Here is a 14,993-nt window from a genome sequence, read left to right as displayed (position 1 = left end):
AACCCGTCTCTATGGTAATAATCCTCTTCTATGTTCCTTTTTCAGGCCAGCGGAGAGAGAGAGAGAAATAAATGGAATATAAAATTGTAATACTGACGGGGAGAAAAAAAAAAAAAAAAGCAAAGCGGCTTGCGGTATGTCACTGGGAAACAGAGGAATTTGGATCAGTACAGAAGGAACGCGAGCCAACATGGCCGACCCTTCCCCAAGAGAGCCGGTGACCCAGATAGCGGAATCCAAAGCCTGGCTCAGCTTGAAGAGCGTGGTGCGCCATCAGCCGCTATTTAAAGGGAAGCTCCGCCCTCACAACCCAGAATATTAAAGAAAAGACAGATGTTTCCCAAAAGGCAGATGCAGCACATTTCGACCTATATTAAAAAAACGTGGGGACGTTAGCGGTTTGATTGCACATCATGTCATCCTTTCTGATGTATGGGTCATTTTTGGCCTCCAGACAAATACTAAAAATAGGGCTGGGTTTGAAGCTCCTGGTAATCATAAAAGTGGGGAGGGGGGTTGGATGGGTGCTGAGTAATCACCAGGGGAAAATCGGCTGTTTTAACACCTTTTGTGTTTAGATCTCATACTCTGCAGTGGAAAGCCTTAGGCTGAGCTAGATGACTGGCAATGGACAGGAGAACTTGCGACCTGCGTTGACCCCAAGGCTCCATGTCATTATGAATATCCCCAACCCAGCTGTGCGATTTGTTGTGATTTGGCCGCCACACGTCAATGCCCGACAATACATGACAAGAGGAATCCCATTCTTGTCTATGGCGCTTACGAACATCTATGTAACATGCTTCTGTGGGACTTGGATAAAGGTGCGATCACTTCTGTTTTGGCCCCTTAGACATCAATAGCAGCACATGAAAAATGCATCAAAAAACACATCAAAAGTGCATAGAAAGGCTGTAGAATCTCTACATCCCATGAGGGAGCAACTCCACACTCTAGAAGCCCTTGTTATGGTCTTCTAGAATTTTAATTAAATACAGGGCAATAATTACAAATGTCAACCAAAATCTAGGATTTTCAGGCAGGCTTTCACCGCCTTCACTTTCAGATATTTGGGATTTATTTCTGCTTTGAAGCTCAGTGGAGCCCGCTATACGCCATATTATTCTAAGAGGGGCTCACCAAAGTGACCTCCAATAGGTGTACTGGACAAAGTGTCCTCCAATGGGTGTACTGGACAAAGTGTCTCCAATGGGTGTACTGGACAAAGTGTCTCCAATGGGTGTACTGGACAAAGTGTCTCCAATGGGTGTACTGGACAAAGTGTCCTCCAATGGGTGTACTGGACAAAGTGTCCTCCAATGGGTGTACTGGACAAAGTGTCCTCCAATGGGTGTACTGGACAAAGTGTCTCCAATGGGTGTACTGGACAAAGTGTCCTCCAATGGGTGCACTGGACAAAGTGTCCTCCAATGGGTGCACTGGACAAAGTGTCCTCCAATGGCTGTACTGGACAAAATGTCCTCCAATGGCTGTACTGGACAGGAAGTCAGCTGTGGGCAGGAAAACATCTCCCCAGGAGCAAACATTGTTCTCAGTTTTGGGAAAAAAGGAGAAGGAAAAGAAAAAGAGGAGAGAAACAAAAGAACGACAGGAAAGAAGGGAAGGGAAAAGAAAGGGAGAAAGGGAAATAAAGAAAACGCAAAAGAAAGAAAAAGAAAGGGGAGAAAAAAAAAAAGGAGTACGGATAAAAGTAGAAGAGAAAAAGGAAAGGAAAAAAAGGAATGGAAAAAGGGAAAAGAAAAGGAACTGAAAGTAAAATAAACGAGAAAGGGAAATGAAAGGTCAGGAAAGGGAATGGGGAAATTAAAATGAAACGGAAAGGAACCAAAAGAAAAGGAAAGGGGAAGGTAAAAGAAAAAGGGAAAAATAATGGTAAAAGGAAAACTAAAAAGGAAAGGGAAAGGGAAAGGGAAAAGAAAAGGGAAAAAGAATGGAAAATGGAGAACGAAAGAGGCAAATGGGAAAAGGCAAGGGTAAAAGAAAAAGGGAAAAAGAATGGTAAAAGGAAAACTAAAAAGGGAAAGGGAAAAGGGATGGAAAGAATAGGGAAAGGAAAATTAAAAGGATAGGCAATAGAAAGGAAAAGGAAAGGAAAAAGCAAAATGGAATGAAAGTGAAAGAAAAGGAATGGAGAAAGGAAAACTAAAAAGGGTAGGAAGCGGAAAGGAAAGGAAGGGAATGGAAAAAGAATAGGAAATAGAAAGGAAAAGGGAAGGGAAATAAAGGGGAAAGGAAAAAGAAGGGAAAGGAAAAAGAAGGGAAAGAAAAGGGAAAGAAAAAAAGGAAATGGAATGAAAGTGAAAGAAAAGAAAAAGGATTGGGGAAAGGAAAATTTAAATGGTAGGAAAAGAAAAAGGAAAAGCAAAATAAAAAGGAAAAGAAGTCAAAGAGAAAGAAAAGAAAAGAGAAAAGGAAAGGAAAGGAAATGAAAGGAAAGGAAAAAGGGGAAAGGAAAGAGGAAAAGAGAAGGGGAAAGGAAAGAGGAAAAGGAAAGAAAAAGGAAAGGGAAAGAAAAAGGAAAAAAGGAAAGAAAAGGAAAGAAAAGGAAAGGGAAAGAAAAGGAGAAGGAGAGGAAAGTGAAAAGGAAAGGAACTGAAATTAAAAAAAAAAGGAGAAGAGGAAGGGAAAAGGAAAGGAAAAATAAAAGGAAAGAGAAAAGTAATGATGAAATGGCAAAGAGGAAAGGAGTAAGGTAAGAGGGAAGGGGAAAGGATAAAGGAAGGAGCAATGTCTGCTGTCCAACCTGGTACTGAAGAAAGGAAAACAGAAAAAAAAGAGAAGAAAAAAAAGGAAGGAAAAAGGAAGAAGCAATGTCTGCCATCCGATTTAGTGCTCTCATAAGCTCCTCCCCTTTCTTGAAATCCTTTAAGTTGCCCATTGCGTCTGTCTAGTGGGGAGGAGGGGTGGGGATGAAGGATGTCTCAGAACATCCACATATGAAGGATATCAATACTAATGGATGTGTTGAGATTTATATTTGCAATAAATATTCCTCTGATTTTCTCAGGATGACCTATTAGTTGTTTTCCTGTGCAAAACAATTAATGTTTATAAAATAAATAAATAAAAATAAAAATGGAAATTGTTTTTTTTCTTCTTAATGTTAACCCTTTAAAGTCCCCTGCCTCAGGCAGCTGCCCATGTGGTACATACAGCACAATGGGGCACAATGATGGTATCAAAAGATTGACCGATTCGCTAACCTAGGTTTGTCTAACGGCTCATCTGCAGAATCACACACAAGGAACCCGGGTCATCCTGATTAGGATCCTGTTCAGCTTCTGAGGTTAGAAACAGCCAACCACCGCTACCACCAGGAACAAGATGGTGGTGTGTACATGGCCAGAACCAGTACATGTGATTGGTATATACTGCATTAGGGGGCGGAGCTAAGATGGAAGGTGAACCATTGTTAACTTCCTCCTGAGTCACTGACCCGGAACAAGCATGCTGCAAGTGAAAAGCGAACTTCCGTGTGCCTTATGCTGACTGGTGCTTTAAAGGGAATCTCATTCTCTATTCAAAAAAGAAAAAAAAATGATATAAAAAAAAAAAAAAAAGATACAAAAATAAAAAAATAAATATACAAAAAAATGAAAGCCGCATCCGTTATCCATATTTGTAACTTTAAATATAAGTACATAGGGGCAGCCATGTTTCCTGCTTAGCCATTGAGGTCTCCAACCTTCCCTATTGCACATCTGTGCTCAACTCAGACCCACTACTGAAAACAACATGCTGTCCCTGTAGCATTAAAAGCAAGCATTCAGAGAGGGTGCTGATTGCATGGTCTTGAATTATAAGCGCCAACCCAGTATGGCAGGTGGTATAACAATCACTCCAACTATATACTCAATGGCAGCACTCTATGTCTTACTTATTTTTCTTCAAGGATCCCCTGAAATATTATGACTTGACAGTTTCTAAAAATCGACCTTGATTCAGGTGTACAGCGACCCCCCCTACTGAACGAGTAAAAGATGGGGGAGGGGGGGAAGGGAAGGTTTGCGCCTTATTAGCCAAACCTCAACGGTTCCATCATCTAATGGGAGAGAAGAATGGAGGTCATAATAAGTTATTTTCTGATCCTGCGTGAACTCGCGGGAGACAGGCAGGTCAAGGTCACGATGGACGAGACTGAGAAAGGGTGACAGATGCGGCAACACAATTCAGACAATGGGAAATCCAGAGTCTTCTGCAGACTGCAGATAATACAAATAAAATCAATCCTAAAATTGAAAATAAATAAATAAATAAATAAAACAACCTCAACGGTGACGCTGGTTTCCAAAAAAAAAAAAAAAAAAAAAAAAAAAAAAGAATAAAAAGAAAAAGAAAAAAATAAATCTTTAAAATAAACCTTTTTTTTTTTTTTTAACTGCATATAAACCTTGGGAAGGGATGTGAAAATAATAGGGCAAAAGACCATTTTGATCAAATGATTTTTGTAATCGATGAGCTGTGTATACAATTTCAGAGATGGACTAGATTCAAATATATATATATATATATATATATATATATATATATAATTTTTTATTTTTTTTTATTATACCAAGGCTAGTCCCTGTGCATAAATATATATATATAATATTATACTAGTATTATATGTATAACATAAATATAATTTATGCACAGAGACTAGCCTTGGTATAACATTATATATACACATACATTATATATTATTTTTTATATATATATATATATATATATATATATATATATATATATATATATATATATATATATATATATATATATTATTTAATATTCACTTTAAATTATATATAACATATTGAACATACACCAAAATGTTTCTGGTTTAAAAAGAATTCAACCAAAAATAATAAGAAAAAAAAATGCATTAAATAAAATTGATAATTAGACATCACTAAATGACAAAATGTAAACATTTATTTATTTTAAAGAATATATTCAGCAATAATAAAGAAAAAAAAAATCATGTACATTAATTGAAATTACTCTTATCTTATGGTCTTTCTTTGCGTTTATTTAGATAGACTATAACCATTTTTTAAACAGACTAATGGAATATTTTTAGAAAACTCTCTCATAGTATTATTGTTTTATTAGTGGATGTGCTAATTACAGGTTTGTCATTTTTTATTCAGCAGAATTTTTAATTTTTTTAATTTTTATTTTTTTTATTTAGTTGACAGAAAATTTGATGTCACCTAATTTAAGCCTTCTATTATAAAACTTTATTTTATATGGTTGGGACAAGGAAAGGATTAAATTATGCATGGGGTGTTGAGAGACTCAGTCCTGAATAGGGCAATCCTGGGGCTATACTAGTGGACGAAATAACATTATTGATGATCAGTATAGAGTGATTTGCATTCCAAATGACCGCGGGGACCCGTCTGTTCTGAGGTCAGTGGAAAGGTCACAGGAGCTGAAGAAGGGGGCAATGACACAAGAGGCAAAGAGTAAAGGACATAAAATTAAAGCAAGCTAAATTCATATTAGGCACCTCAAGAGCTGCCAACCAGCATCTTCTATTGTGCTTATAATTAGTTTTATGGCAAAACCAGCATGACATAAAAACAGTCCTTGGCACTGGCACCTGCCAAGGAAACGGGGAGACATAGTATAATAAAATATATATATTTTTTACTAAAAAAAAACAAAAAAAAAAAAACTGTGCTACATATAAATACATTATATAAAATAATTAGGTTATACTATTTTAGATTTTTAAGAAAAAAGATTAAAGCACCCAATATACGCTAGGGAAAATTAAAGAGAATTGTGTAAAATTAAAAAATTAAAACATTTGAACTGAGGGTATTACACTACAGAGCAAAATCATTTTAGATAAAAAAAATAAAAAATACTGTTAATAAATGAATGTCTACAAAACTATTATCCAATTTTATTTAAACAAGGAAAAAAAAAAATTAAAACTCTGCAATCTTTGTGCATTGTGTAATTTTTCTCTCCGGTGTTTTTTTTTTTTTTTTTTAAATCCTAAAGGATATATTATTTCTAATTTTTTAATGGTTTACTATTTTCCAGGATAATTAATTACAAAAAAAAAAATGTCTATTTTTAGTACAGTTTAAAAATAGCCTCTTTTATAGCCAATGACAGTTTTATAAGCATCTTTTAATGTGCTCATAGAATGTACTGTTGCTCGAAGCGAACGTGCTTGGTGTTTAATGCGGGAGACATAGATAATCCGTACTGGTCTTCTGACATTGGACGCCCCCTTCCCCTCCGCATTTCGCCAAAGCTGACAGTTGTGAGGGCTCTCTACACCTGAAGATCTGGAAACAAAAGGGTATTATACCCTTCCACCTCACCTTACTGCTAAGCGTGTCTGCGAGAACCTGCTATGGAGGGCGACCGTTATCCTTTAACCCTTTTGCTCCTGGAGCGTCCAGCTTACACCCATCTTTGTTAAGGATGCCCATACATTATACAATTTTCTTGTTCAATTTTCCTTTATATTTACAAAAGCCATATAACATATGGAGATCAAACCTAAACACTTGCAATTTTTATGCAATCAGGCAGGCCCCTGTACTACATAGTTAAATGCAAATCTAAAAGGAAATGGAAGAAGAACATTTTTTATTATTATACAGGATTCATATTGCAGCAACAGTTTACACAGCGTTTTAATTGGAAAAATGACAATTGGAAAATTGTATAATGTATGGCCAGTTTAAATGCTTGATCCTTCTGGGAACGATTTTGAAAAGATTGGGACAGATATTGCTTACAAAACTAATTTTATTTGTGGAGTTTTTTTTTTTTTTTGTTTTTTTTTTGGACAAATGCGTTTCAGATTTGTTTTATTTTTTTATCGTATCAATAATAAAAAAAAATAAAAAAATAAAAAAAAACCCAACAACCCATACACCACACACACACACAAAATGCAGCCAGTGAAGATTCACCACAGAGAATTTCCAGCATGCTGGGAGATAAACCAGAAAAAAAAAAAGCTACCTATTTTTTTTTATTTGTGCTTATAAATACATGTCTCAAAAAACTGCTATCCAGCAAGCATTATTTATTAAACAGGTTTAATCTTTGTCCCATTTACCAACAAATGCCCTATGGGCTGCTAGAAGCAGTATGTAAAATGTAGTTAGTTAATGAGGCTTATCTTTAAAAAAAATAAAAATATTATATTATATCAGAATCAATTAAAAAGCAAGACATTGCTCTCTCATAATTATATATATATATATTAAGTAAGTAGAAAAAAAAAAGTATATATATTATTAAATAAAAACAGAATCATATAATGTTTTATTGTAAATATAATATAAAACAGGAAATCAACAACAGAATCAATTAAAAAGCAATATATATATATATATATATATATATATATATATATATACACACACATATATATATATATACACACACACACACACACATTTTTAGTACATATATTATACCACACACACACACACACACACACACACACACACACACACACACACACACACACACACACACACACACACACACACACACATTACATAAATCAAGATAATAGTTAGGTCCCTCTAAATCGTGGAAGCTCAGATTTTGGAATTGATTCATATCAAGAACAATATTTTTTTTTTGAATTTTTTTTATTTTTTTTTATTTGCCCAATTAATACCCTCTTAGCAATGAGCACCTGTCTTTCCCTAAACCTCATTGACAGACACAGGTAAAATGGCATCTTGTCTCTTAATAAATAATTGTGGTTTAGCGTGTTTAACTTGTACTGGTCTCTTGAGTGGATAAAGGCAACAAACCTGCTTTCCGACTTTCCATCACAGGAAAATGCCATGTCAACAAATTTTTCACGCAGAAGGAAAATCCTTGCTGAACGAATGTCTCATTTTCAATTTTTTAAACATGCAAACAAACTGACACTACGTGCGCAAAAGTCGCATTCTCGTACAGTTAGAGATATCAACAATAACATCAGCCAATAAGAGATAATTAAAATAATTAATAAAGAAAGATTTTATGTGATTTGCACATTATGTCCAGAATGAAAAAAAATAATAATAATAATACAAAAAAAAATAAAAAATACAATGCTTGCTAATTTTTTTTCACAGTCAGGTAAATAGGATATATTGATATATTTATCATTTATAATGATATATTCTTCTTTAAGCCAGTAGGTGGAGCTTTAGGCAAATTTTTACATTTCTATTTACAGATTGTTAAGAGAGTTCAATAGCTCAAGGCCACATTTACGCGGAGAGCTGGATAACTCTTCCAATATCAGACAGCTCGGTCCCAGGTTTTATTGTCCGCTTAAGGAGATATAAATATGAATTTTCTGCAATAAGAGATACCTTTATCGATGTTCGTTCAGCATGTCATACAGCAAAGGGCAACATTTTGCGTGCATTCCAGACTAATGTGTGACAAAGATATCTCTGGGAGTCTGCCTTATGGGACAGCATCCATACTGTGCTATATTTTTAGTTATTCCACATTTCTTCATTAAATATTGCAATAGAAAAACAATATATACAAATAAATATATATATATATATATATATATATATATATATATATATATATATATATATATATATATATATATATATACACACACATATATACACACACATATATACACATATACACACACATACATACACATTGTAAAAAACTATCATTTGCTTTCTTTTTAGCTATCCCACAGTTCTCCATGATTCCTTTGTTGAGTTAAATATTATAAAACAAAAGATAGAGAATTATATATATATATATATTACACACACACATATACACACACAGTCTTGAAAAAGTATTCATACCCCTTAAAATTTTCCACATTACAAAAACGTAAAAGGTAAATGTATTTTATTGGGATTTTATGTGATAGACCAACACTAAGTGGCACATAATTGTGAAGTGGAAGGAAAAGGATAAATGATTTCCAAACTTTTTACAAATAAATATCTGAAAAGTGTGGGGGGCATTTGTATTCAGCCCCCTTTACCCCGATACCCTTAACTAAAATCTAGTGGAACCAATTGCCTTCAGAAGTCACCTAATTAGTAAATAGAGTCCACCTGTGTGTAATTTAATCTCATTATAAATATAGTTGTTCTGTGAAGCCCTCAGAGATTTGTTAGAGAATCTTAGTGAGCAAACACCATCATGAAGGCCAAGGAACACACCAGACAGGTCAGGGATAAAGTTGGAGAAGTTTAAAGCAGGGTTAGGTTATAAAAAAAATCCCAAGCTTTGAACATCTCCCAGACCACTGATCAATCCATCATCCGAAAATGGAAAGAGTATGGAACAACTGCAAACCTACCAAGACATGGCTGTCCACCTAAACTGACCGGCCGGGCAAGGAGATCATTACTCAGAGAAGAGCCAAGAGGTCCATGGTAACTCTGGAGGAGCTGCAGAGATCCACAGCTCAGGTGGGAGAATCTGTCCACAGGACAACTATTAGTCGTGCTCTCCACAAATCTGACCTTTATGGAAGAGTGGCAAGAAGAAAGACATTGTTGAAAGAAAGTCATAAGAAGTCCTGTTTGCAGTTTGTGAGAAGTCATGTGGAGGACACAGCAAACATGTGGAAGAAGGTGCTCTGGTCAGATGAGACCAAAATTGAACTTTTTGGCCTAAAAGCAAAATGCTATGTGTGGGGGGAAACTAACACTGAACATCACACTGAACACACCATCCCCACTGTGAAACACGGTGATGGCATCATGTTGTGGGGATGGTTTTCTTCAGCAGGGACAGGGAAGCTGGTCTGAGTTGATGGGAAGATAGATGAAGCCAAATACAGGGAAATATTAGAAGTGTCTGCAAAAGACTTGAGACTGGGGCAGAAGTCCACTTTCCAGCAGGACAACGACCCTAAACATACAGCCAGAGCTACAATGGAATGGTTTAGATCAAAGCATATTCATGGGTTAGAATGGCCCAGTTAAAGTCCAGACCTAAATCCAATTGAGAATCTGTGGCAAGACTTGGAAATTACTGTTCACAGACGCTCTCCATCCAATCTGACAGAGCTTGAGATATTTTTCAAAGAAGAATGGGCAAAAATGTCCCTCTCTAGATGTGCAAAGCTGGTAGAGACATCCCCAAAAAGACTTGCAGATGTAATTGCAGAGAAAGGGGGTTCTTCAAAGTAATGACTCAGGGGGGCGCCGTACAAATGTACCCCCCACACTTTTCACACATTTATTTGTAAAACATTTATAATTTTCCTTCCACTTATATGTCACTTTGTGTTGGTCTATCACATAAAACCCCAATAAAATACATTTACGTTTTTTGGCTGTAACATGACAAAATGTGGAGAATTTCAAGGGGTATGAATACTTTTTCAAAGGCACTACATATATTAAAAAATATATATATATATTATATATAACACCATTTGCTGAATGTGGAGAATTTCAAGGGGTATGAATACTTTTTCAAAGGCCCTACATATATAAAAAAAAAATATATATATATATTATATATAACACCATTTGCTGTCCTTATAGCTATCCCGCATTTCTCTGTGAGCCCTTTGTCATTGTAAACTCTTATGAGCAGGGCCCTTTGATACCCCCTATATTAAATTGTACTTTAATTGTACTGTCCCCCTTATGTTATAAAGTGCTGTGCGAGCTGTTGGCTCTATATAAATACGAAATAATAATAATAATAATAATAATGTATTAAATATTGTGATACAACGTACAAAAACTATACATAAAATAAAAAAAAAAAAATAGAACATAACCATTTGCTGCCTTTATAGCTACCCCACAGTTCTGTGAGTCCTTTGTCATGTATTAAATACTGTAATGAAAACGCTGTATGTATAAAAAGCAGAAAATAACCATTTACTGTCTCTTTAGCTTTCCCGCAATTTCTTTGTCACAAATTAAATATTATAGTACAAAAGCTCTTTATATGTTAAGAAAAAAAAAAAAAAAGAAGATGGAAAATAACCAATTGCTGTGTTTTTAGCTATCCCACAGTTCTTTCTGAGTCCTTTCTCATGTTTAAGGTATTGCAGTACAAAAGAAACAGTAGAAAATATCCATTTGCTGTCTTTTTAGCTATTCTGCAAGTCTTTTGTCATGTATTAAACACTGTAATACAAAAGTCATATATGTAAACGAGTAGAAAACCACCACTGTTTTTTTTTTAGCTTTTCTGCAATCCTGTGAATCTTTTGTCACGAATTTAAATGTTGCAATATGAAGGCTGTATATATAAAGTAAAATAAAAAAGTGGCAAATAAACAGTTGCTGTCTTTTTAGCTATTCCACGGTTCTCTGGCAGTCCTTTGTCATTTAAGAAATATTGTAATACAAAAGGAATTAATATATATATATATATATATATATATATATATTATATATATATATATATATATATATATATACACATACATATACACACACACACACAATTTTTTTTGTTTGTTTATTATAGTAGAAAAGGTAGGAAATGTAAAGACTTATCAATGCGAAAGAAAAAAAAAAAAAAAAAAAAAAAGTACAACCAAATTTGACTCAAGACCATTATTTCTTTACTTATTTATTACATGTACTTATATAGCGCCGTCAATGTATATATAACATTCACACAATCAGGATAGATTTTTTTTTTTTTTTTTTTAATGAGTATCCATACTGCACAACATTTCTGGAGAGGAGACTAGGTGAAGGATTCTGCTTTCTTTATGGGATACAAAACAAAATCGGTCACGGCGCTGCAGTCTTGTAGAACGACCGTAATATCAACGATAGTCTCAGCTGATCGCACGCCACCTTCTAGAAAAATCCATTGACAATGATTGGTCTCCCAGCATGATCAATACACAGGTGAGCGTTTTCCCGATCGCCCGGTTCAAACAAGGCGCAATATACAGCTTGCGGTAGATGTAATATTTATTTTTGGTATACAGATCTATATATCAGCCCTTGTAGGGGGCCGGTTGCGGAGGGGAGAGGGGATGGATATGTGAAGCTTGGAGTGCCGCAGATCATCAGCGCAGCGTTTGGGGAGGTGGAATGCGTTGCAGAGACAGGTTTGGGGGGGGGGGGGGGGTGACATACATCGCTGCTCCTGCTTACATTGCAAAAGAATGCTGCAGTATAGACTGTGATTACCTCATTCCCCCAGTGCCGGCCCCTCCCCCCACCCAACACACAGCTACAGCAGAGGCCCCTGCGCCAAACCTGCAACCCAGCCGCCGGCGCCGAGATTCGCCAACGCCTGACATGAGCCGAGCTGAGAGCTGTGCATGATTTATAAAAAATGGATATAGAAAATGAACATCCCTACATCATGACAAGGAGCCCGGCCGCTATTCTGGTTCTTATGTCTGTAAAGATTTTACCTTTGAAAATAGAAAAATGCTGAAGAAAATTCCGGGGCCCAAAGATCCCAGGCATGAGATTGACTGCTCCCCAGGGCCCCAATCTGTGTTTGATGCAACAGTGCAGATATCAGTGCAACACTGCAATATTACAAGAGACTGCTAGAGACTGTCACCGTATTACAACAGGCCTCTGCGAGGTTACAAGAGACTGCTAGAGACTGTCACCATATTACAACAGGCCTCTGCAATGTTACAAGAGACTGCTAGAGACTGTCACCGTATAACAACAGACCTCTGCAATGTTACAAGAGACTGCTAGAGACTGTCACCGTATTACAAGAGACTGGTAGAGACTGTCACCGTATTACAACAGACCTCTGCAATGTTACAAGAGACTGCTAGAAACTGTCACCAAATTACAACAGGTCTCTCCAATGTAACAAGAGACTGCTAGAGACTGTCACCGTATTACAACAGGCCTCTGCAATATTACAAGAGACTGCTAGAGACTGTCACTATATTACAACAGGCCTCTGCAATATTACAAGAGACTGCTAGAGACTGTCACTGTATTACATCAGGCCTCTGAAAATGTTAGAAGAGACTGCTAGAGGCTGTCACCAAATTACAACAGGTCTCTCCAATGTAACAAGAGACTGCTAGAGACTGTCACCATATTACAACAGGTCTCTGCAATGTTACAAGAGACTGCTAGAGGCTGTCACCAAATTACAACAGGTCTCTGCAATGTTACAAGAGACTGCTAGAGACTGTCACCGTATTACAACAGGTCTCTACAATGTAACAAGAGACTGCTAGAGACTGTCAGCGTATTACAAGAGACTGGTAGAGACTGTCACCAAATTACAACAGGCCTCTGCAATGTTACAAGAGACTGCTAGAGACTGTCACAAAATTACAACAGACTGTTTGAGGCTGTCACCATATTACAACAGACCTTTGCAATGTTACAAGAGACTGCAGTGCTAGAGAATGCTGCCTTGTTACAAGAGATTGTATGAGTGCTGCCAGGTTGTAGCTCATGATGATCCAGAGCTGCTGTCACTGTGTGCCCGGGAGCTGTCAATGACAGTAAGGTTGTGGTGCTATGTTCACGCCATTGTGTGCGCTCCCGTAATACAGAGACCCCTATGGGGGCAGCATAGTATAAGCCCCCCCCCCCCTCTGTACTGCCACATAAATGCGATGCAGCAGGGGGGGGTGAGCCACCCTCACCCATGGAGGGTGGTGGAAGCGGAGTCTCACTCCTGGAATTCCTGAGAGATTCGAAGTCCTTTTACAGTTGCTTGCAATCATTAAGGGCTCATTCACACCACAACGCGCATATGCGTTGCGTCGGCGCGTTGCGTTTCTTTGTAACACTTTGTCTTTTTTGCCTTGATTTTGCAATGCGTTGCGTTTCCATGTGTTTGGGAGCATTTGTACCGCACTGACAAAAAAGTAGTGCATGCCGTCGTTTTTTTCATTGCTGGGCAAACACAATGCATCACACTGGCATGAAATGCATTCATAGGGCGCCATTATTTTTCGGTCGCCCCTGTGTTAGCAATTTTATCACAATCGCACCCCAGCCCTAAGATATTTGCTCACGGCTGAATCAACCAATCAGAAGTCACCCCATGATCCGGAGCCAGGCGATGGGTATTAATGGCTACCTGAGGTTTCAGGACTCAGCAGACTCCACCCATAAATGAAATAGGTTTTGGATAACCAGGTTCCCGTCCTTAACTTCTTTTCAAGAACAGTCCTTGCCTGTAGGGGGCAGTATGGAATAAACCCCGCCTCTGTACTGGACAGGCGGAGCCAGACACTAAAGCCACTGCTGGGAACGCCTGGCTGTTATACTGAGACACTGCCAGAGCGTCCAATAACCAGAGACCAAGGGGGCGGGGCCGTGCTGCACTATGTTAACTCAGCAGGGCAAACTTTATATTGGAATCCATATGAGGGAAGGTAAGCTCCGCCTGCTTAAGCCCCTCCCATAAAGTAAAGCTGCCACTTTAAGCAACGGCTGCTTCCGTGTTGCATGTTTAAAGGAAACCTGATCCTTGTAAAAGAACTCCCAAACCAAATAAGTCCACCAACCAGGAATGGAATCGTAAGTGCGCCCAATCTGTCACTGTCTGGTTAAGTTCACGGGGTTATAATAAGTGCCCTCATAGCCATGGTTGATGCTTCCTAGTTATAATAAGCCACCTCCAAGCCATGGTTGATGCCTACAGGTTATAATACGCACCCTCCAAGCCAAGATTGATGCCCCCTGGTTAAAATAAGCCCCCTCCAAGCCATGGTTGATGCCTACAGGTTCTATTAAGCCCCCTTCCAGCCCTGGTTGATTCCTCCAGGTTATAATAAGCTCCCTCCAAGCCATGGTTGATGCTTCCAGGTTATAATAAGCCCCCTCCAAGCCATGGTTGATGCTTCCAGGTTATAATAAGCCCCCTCCAAGCCATGGTTGATGCCTCCAGGTTATAATAATCCCCCTCCAAGCCATGGTTGATGCTTCCAGGTTATAATAAGCCCCCTTCAAGCCATGGTTGATGCCCCCTGGTTAAAATAAGCCCCATCCAAGCCATGGTTGATGCCTCCAGGTTATAAT

General features: G+C 37.5%; 1 long non-coding RNA gene across 1 annotated transcript in view; it reads right to left on the bottom strand.

Annotated features, from left to right (window-relative positions):
* Positions 1–14,993, bottom strand: part of LOC143934936 (uncharacterized) — a 129,482-nt gene that overhangs the window by 99,999 nt on the left and 14,490 nt on the right. The window lies entirely within an intron of this gene.

Source organism: Lithobates pipiens, unplaced genomic scaffold (genome assembly GCF_037356315.1).
Source record: "Lithobates pipiens isolate NorthernLeopardFrog02 unplaced genomic scaffold, aLitPip1_a1.2 Scaffold_28, whole genome shotgun sequence".
Classification (NCBI taxonomy): Eukaryota; Metazoa; Chordata; class Amphibia; order Anura; family Ranidae; genus Lithobates; species Lithobates pipiens.
This window is presented reverse-complemented; position numbering and strand designations above follow the sequence as displayed.